At 39.1% G+C, this 7497-nt stretch overlaps 1 pseudogene; it reads left to right on the forward strand.

Moving 5' to 3' along the window:
- Window positions 1-3841: 3841 nt before the first annotated feature.
- On the forward strand, window positions 3842-4730 carry LOC111751628 (olfactory receptor 2T1-like; annotated as a pseudogene).
- Window positions 4731-7497: the final 2767 nt, after the last annotated feature.

Raw genomic sequence — 7497 nt, forward strand, 5'->3', positions numbered from 1 at the left:
ACAGTGTTGATTCCTACTGATGGCTCTGAGAGAGAATCTGTTGGATGACTCTCTCCTACCTTCCGGTGAGAGCCAGCGATCCTTGGCTTGTAGACCACTACAATCTCTGCCTCTGTCTTCACATGGCTATGTTCCTTTTGTGTGTTTCTCTGTGTCTCTTCCCCTCTTTTACAAGGACAACAGTCACATCGGGTTAGTACTGACCCTACTCTAGTATGACTTCATGGTATTTGATAATATCCTCAAAGACCCTGTTTCCAAACAAGATCACATTCACAGGCCCATGGATTAGGACTTCAATGTAAAGTTTGAGGAGACACAATTAAATCCATAACATCCACATCCTACTCTCTGACTTTGAGGCACCAGCAGAGAAATGAAAAAGAGATTTTTCTCATTCTGAGGCAGGGCAAGGCAGAAAGAAAGCATACAGAGTAGTAAAGAGAGTTAACATCTAAGATAAAGACTCCTTCAGTGATCCTAAGGACGCGTGACCCCATTGGTGACAGACCTGGGAAAGAGGGCAGCAGGACTGAATAAGTAGAAGGTTGAATATGTGAATAGGAAGAAGATAAACACCAGTGTGTAAGGGAGAATCTGCTGGTAAGGGGAAGGAAGTGATCATATAGGTGACTGGGTCAAAGAGGAATGGAGCGACTAAACAGTGGAGGGTGCGCAATGGGGAAGGCCGAGAAGGTGATTGCCTTGTGCTGTGATTGGAGAGATGCTAGGGTCTGCCCAACATGCCTTTCTCTCCAATCAGCTCTTACCACAGCAGAAATGTACCACATTCGTGTTTTTGAGTATTTTAGATTGAAAGGCAGTTCTGTCTTGCAGGATGAGGGTGGTTTAGAGAGGCCCAGCCCAAGCAAAGTGTTGGGGAGAATGGTTCTAGGATGCAAGAAGGTACCAGGCACCCAAGCAAAGGAAAACTGAGTGGGAAAGGACAGCATGACTGACTTTACCTATTTTACAATGCCATGAAAGTCAAGCATATATGTATCAGCCAGTGAGATGACATAAGAGAATATGCCATCTTGTGCTTTAACTTAAATAACGTATTCAGGGCCTTGAATGTGCTCTTTACATTCAACGTTATCAGAAGTGGGAAGAAGAGGTCTTTATTCACCCTCGTAGCAATGGAAGTGCCCTGAGGAAGAGAAGGACATCTGTGAGGGTGGAAACCTGAGCCTTAAAACCGGTTTTGGCTTAAATCAAAGATCTCGCTCTCTCCAGACATTGACACTGCTGAGAGGCTTTTTGCCCCTCACATTGCTCTACAGAGGGATAGTGGATGAAAGATATAATTGAATGGTGATAGAAATTCTTAGCATACCAATACAGAGACTTATCCTTAAATAAATAGTATGTACATTTAAAGGCTCTTTTATCTCAAGTGAGCATACGCAGCTAAATTTGAATGCCCTTTTAATCAAACTAATGTACAAATAAGAAGAGTTTTGGAAATTTTCAATGAGTAAAGCTTGGTAAATATATGTATTTGAAAGTATGTATATTCAAATGTTACATAGTTTAGAAAACATTAATATAGTGAGTATAGTTGTATAGTTTACATTCTAAGTGATAAATATGTTTATTATATTCAGTTCTGTGTATCTTCCCATTTATAGCCGCTCTACATGAGTTGTAATTGACTCAATGGCAACACTGGAGTCCCTAGGTGGTCCGAAATGATTAACACAGTCAGCCGCTAACCAAAAGGCTGGAGGCTCGGGTTCAACAGAGATGCATCAAAAGGAAGTCCTAGTGATCTACTTCCAAAATATCAGTCATTGAAAACCCTGTGGAGCAGTGGGATCACCAAGAGTCAACTGCCGGCAACTGTCTTTTACTGATACATGAAATTGCATCTGTATATCCATTTAGAGGCTTTTATTAAACAGCGTGGACACAGACATGATTAGCTAAAATGACTATGTGGAAAACAGTTTAGGTTATTATTAAGATCTCTGCGCTGAATGCCAGGCTTTTCAAACTACCATTTTAGGGACTTAAAACAAGTCTCTGGGTCTCTATGGGCCTCATTCTCTTTATGCATAAAAGAACAATGGTATTAGATTGGGTAATTCCAAGACGACTTCAATCACTGAGAAGATAAAATAATGCATAAATACACAAACAAATAAACTGAGTGTCTCAAAACAAAGATCATTTCTGGTACAAATCCAGGTAAGGGTATTTGTGGTTTGGTATAGGGTGACAGGAATGGATGTCACATTCAGGACATATTTTGAATGCAGATCAACAGGACTTGTCAAAGAACTGGGTGTGAAAAATAGGAGTCAGAGATAACTCCTAGGATTTTGGTCTTGTACAATGGTTGAATGATGTTGACTTTGACTGAAATGGGAAGACTAAGGAAGGAAAATTTGGGGTGAGGAAATCTAGAGTTCTTTTTTATGTAAGTTAATTTGAAATTCTCCTTACTCATCTTCAGGAGATGTTGTCCACACAATTGTATGCACAAGTCTGGAGTTAGAGGAACTCATAAGCTTATAGTGTTTAAATCCAATGAACCTGGGCATAAAGGAAATATAAGTATTTCCTGTTATGAAGTAATTTACAATCTTACTGAGTATAATATTACAAACTAAATTAGAAACAACATGACATAAAATCTAATCAATTGCTAACATGAAAATAATCATGATGATGGTAGTGTACTATAACTAAATGAGCCAGTTCTCTGACATGAAATAGCCATGTACCCAAGACAACTTTTTTTTTAAGTGAAAGTTTACAATTTAAGTCAGTCTCTCATACAAAAATTTATACACACTTTGCTATGTAACCCTAGCTGCTCTCCCCCTAATGTGACAGCACACACCTCCTCTCCACCCTCTATTCCCTATGTCCAGCAGCCTACTCTTGCCCCCTCTCCTTCTCATCTTGCCTTCAGGCAGGAGCTGCCCACATAGTCTCATGTGTCTATTTGAGTCAAAAAGCTCGCTCCTCACCAGTATCAATTTCTGTCTTATAGGTCAGTCCAATCCCTGTCCGAAGAGTTGGCTTTGGGAATGGTTCCAGTCTCGGGCTAACAGAGGGTGCAGGGGCCATGACCGCTGTGGTCCCTCCAGTCTCAGTTAGACCATTTAGTCCGGTCGTTTTACAAGAATTTGAGGTCCGCATCCCACTATTCTCCTGTGCTGTCAGGGAGTCTCTGTTGTGTTCCCAGTCAGGGCAGCCAAGACAACTATTTTAATGTCTCTTGGCCTTGATGGAGGTGACTGAACTCCTTTCCAAAGACAGTCCGTCTGACTAACAATATCAGTATCACCCCGGGTGCTAGTTTAAAATAAGTCCCATTCTAAACTGGCAATAAGGAACTAGAGAAAAATAAGGCCACAAGGGACCCAATCATAGAAGAGCTTTCCCAGGTGATTCTGATATGCTACCAGGTTTGTGCCCAATACAGCTTGAGCCTCTTGCCAATAGTAATGCAATCATTCTTGTGGCCCATGACTCTTTCCTGAGAATGGGAGTGAATGGGGGAAAATCAGAAATAAGGTCATGAATGGGGAAAATCAGAAATCAGGTCAAGACCTATGAAAATTAGCTCAGAGCTTCTTTAATATGTTTACATTGACCAAGGAACCCTGGTCAAGCATGACAGAGGAAAGGGATTGAAGGATTAAATCCATAGTCCAACAGCACTCCATTATATCTCATTGTTTTCTTTCTGTTATTTAATTCTTTTAAACAAAGCATAGTCATGGATCAAAGAAATGAAGCATAAGGCACAGATTTTTATCCCCCTGGGACACTCCTTGGATATGAAACATATCAGTCTTTTTATTTGTGCCATGCTTCTGATCTTTTCATGGCTCTCATTTTGAACTCCACTCTCAATCTCCTGATCTGGGTAGATTCTTACCTCCACATACCTATGTAAGTCCTGCTGAGGCAGCTGGCCCTCATGGACTTGACATTAATTTCTAGCTTTGTCCCCAAAATGGCCATCAACTTCTCAGGGAGGAGAAACTTCTCATGGTTGGCCTGATCTTCTTTCTGACTCTAGGAACCGCTGAGAGCAACCTCATCACCCTCATGTCTTATGATCAGTATGCGGCCATCCACAACCCTCTGAGATATGCCATCATCATCAGTCTGTGTACAGATGGCTGCCTTCTCCTGGGCTGGAGGTGCCGTTACATCACTAGTACACACAGCCTGTGCCATGCATTTCCCTACCTGTAGTAAAAAGAAAAAAAAAAAAAAATTTTTTTCTTTTTAGTTTCAGAGAGAAGAGATTTCCCATTTCCTCCATGAGCTCACAGCCATCCTAAAGTTGGCTTGTAAGGATATCTCTGCTTATGAGAAGGCTGTGGTGGTGACAAGAAACATGGTACTTCTTAGTCCCTTGTTCCTCATCTTGTCCTCTTATGCTGTCATCTTCCTTGCCATCCTCCACATGAACTCCTCAGAGGGCAGGGACAAAACCACTCCCATTTGACTGTGGTATGCCTCTACTATGGTCCTGCCATGGTGGTCTAGTTCCTATCATAATGCCAAGCTGGGCCAGGTACTCTTTATACTGAGCACTATGTTGAACCCCCTGTTTTATAGTCTTAGGAGCAAACAAGTGGTGGGAGCCTTAAAGAAGGAGCTGGGCTAATAAAAATGGCTAATACCAACATCAAATTAACATAAGAAGATATGTCCAATTGTAATCATTAACTTTAATGCAACCGAAGTAAATTTTGATTATATGTAACGATGTCTTAGCTTTGGAGTAACTCATTCACTTAACAAATACTTGACTATGGCTTCCTATAAAATTGCTTTAGAATCATGGTGGGGTTTCTCAGGCTCCATAAACCTAGGTTTCTGTATATGGCTACTCCTTGGAAACACTATGAGGAAGTTCTACGCTGTCCTATAGGGTTGTTATTAGCCGGAATTGACTCCTGAGCAAAGGGTTCTAGTGCTTCCTCCTTTGAAGCCTCCTGGCTATGTTAAGTCCTCGTCTGAGACTGTAGACTTCCAGGAGTTAGTTATTCCACAAATGTGGTGGTGATAAGAAATGATGATAAAACTTTACAAAAATATCCAGGAAAGTTGGAACAAGATACCACATTATATCTCTGAGCAACATAGAGTTCTCATCCAACCCCACGAAGAAGTGCACCTCAGAAATGAACGCAGAAATGCCTGATGCCTGTATTCTCCACCTTCCAACACACATGCGCAGCCATCCACACCCTAAAGCAGCCACATATCAACTACCCCTGATGCAGTTATGCTTTTGCATTTCCAACACCTTCATCAAGTTTCCTGAAGAATTGAACAGTAATAGTTCAACAAAGCAAAGAGTAGAATGAAGCTGCACAAGATTACATATTATGATCATAATTGCAGGCAACTGAGCCTAAATTAAACTACTTGAATGAAATGTTTTGACTAAGCTCATAAAGTAGTTAATTTGAATTGAATTAGCTTATTCAAATAAGTAAAATGATAATATTCATTTATGTAGTAGATTACATTGATTGCTTTTCTAATGTTGAACCATCTTGCATACCTGGTATAAATCCTACGTGGCTGCGGTATATATATGTATATATTTTTTGATATGGTGCTGAATTCTATTGGCTAGAATTTTGTTGAGAATTTTTGCATCTATATTCATCGTAATTTTTTTTTTTTTTGTGGTGTCTTTGCCTGGTTTTGGTATCAGGGTTATGCTGGCTTCATAGAATGAATTTGGAAGTATCATTTCCTTTTTTTTTTTCTGTTCTGAAATAGTTTGAGCAGTACTGGTGTAAGCTCTTCTCTGAATGTTTAGTAGCATTCTCCAGTGAAGCCATCTGGGCCAGGGCTTTTTGTTTGTTTGTTTTGTTGGGAGTTTTTTTTTTTTTTACCTTTTCAATCTCTTTTGTTATGTGTCTGTTCAGATTTTCAACATCATTTTATGTTAGTTTGGGTAGGTAGTGTGTTTCTAGAAATTTGTCCATTTCCTCTAGGTTTTCAAATTTGTTGGAGTATAGTTTTTCATAACACTCTGCTTTGATCCTTTTTATTTCATTTGTGTCTGTTGTAATGTTCCCCCTTTCATTTCTTATTTGGGTTATTTGCATCCTCTCCTGTTTTTCTTTTGTCAACTTGGCCAATGGTTCGTCAATTTTGTTGATCGTTTCAAGGAACCAACTTCTGGTTTTGTTGCTTTTTTCTATTGTTTTTCTATTCTCTTTCATTTATTTCTGCTCTGATCTTTATTATTTCCTTTCTTCTGGTGGCTGTGGGCTTCTTTTGCTGTTCTCCTTCTAATAGTTCAAGCTGTGTCGCTAATGTTTTGATTTTTTCCCTTTCTTCTTTTTTGATGTGTGCATCTATTGCTATGTTCCAAAGGTTTTGGTATGATGTTTTCATTCTTGTTTGCTTCTAGGAATTTTTTGATTCCATCTCTGATATCTTCTATTACCTAGTGGTTTTTAAGTAGGGTGTCATTCAGTTTCCATGTAATTGATTTTTTTTTTCCTTTACTCTTCCTGTTGTTAACTATGACTTTGACAGGATTGTGGTCAGAGAAGATACTTTGTATCATCTTAATGTTTGTGATTTTGTTGAGGGTTGCTCTGTGGCCTAAGATGTGGTCTATTCTGGAGACTGCTCCATGTGGGTTGGAAAAGAATGTGTACCTTGCAGCTGTTGGGTGGAGTGTTCTATATATGTCTGTGAGGTCAAGTTGGCTGATTGTGCTCTTTAGCTTTTCTGTATCTTTGTTGAGTTTCTTTCTAGATGTTCTGTCCTTTACCGAGAGTGGTGTGTTGAAGTCTCCTACTATTATTGTGGAACCGTCAATTTCTCTTTTCGGTGGTGGTAGAGTTTGTTTTATGTATTTTGGAGCCCTGTCATTGAGTGTGTAGATGTTTATTATGGTTAAGTCTTCATGATGGATCACCCTTTTAGTCATTATATACTGCCTTTCTTTGTCTTTTATGGTGGGTTTTGTCTTAAAGTCTATCTTATCTGAGATTAGTATTGCCACTCCTGCTCTTTTTTGATATTTATTTGCTTGATAAACTTTTTCCGTCCTTTGATTTTTAAAAAATTTACATCGTTGTTTCTAATGTCTAACTTGTAGACAGCATTTTGAGGGATCATGTTTTTTTTAACCATTCTGCCACTCTGTGTCTCTTTATGGGTGCATTTAGGCCGTTTACATTCAGTGGAATTATTGATAGGTGTGTGTTTATTGCTGTCATTTTGTAGTGCTTTTTTTTCAGTGGTGCTAATGTTTTCTTTGTTCCTCTTACTTTCATGGGCTGAGTCCCTTTTGTTTGTGGATTTCTTTTTCATTTCTTTTGCTATTGTAGAATTTGTTTTTATTGAGACTTTATGATTTTCTTCTTTATTTTAATGAGTAGGTTTGTTAACTTTCTTTGTGGTTACCTTGAAATATATACTTATCTTCCTAGGTTTGAACCAGTCTATTATAACTTGGTATCGCCTTGCCTTCCTCTCCATTAGGAAGTG

Source organism: Loxodonta africana, chromosome 2, assembly GCF_030014295.1.
Source record: "Loxodonta africana isolate mLoxAfr1 chromosome 2, mLoxAfr1.hap2, whole genome shotgun sequence".
Classification (NCBI taxonomy): domain Eukaryota; kingdom Metazoa; phylum Chordata; class Mammalia; order Proboscidea; family Elephantidae; genus Loxodonta; species Loxodonta africana.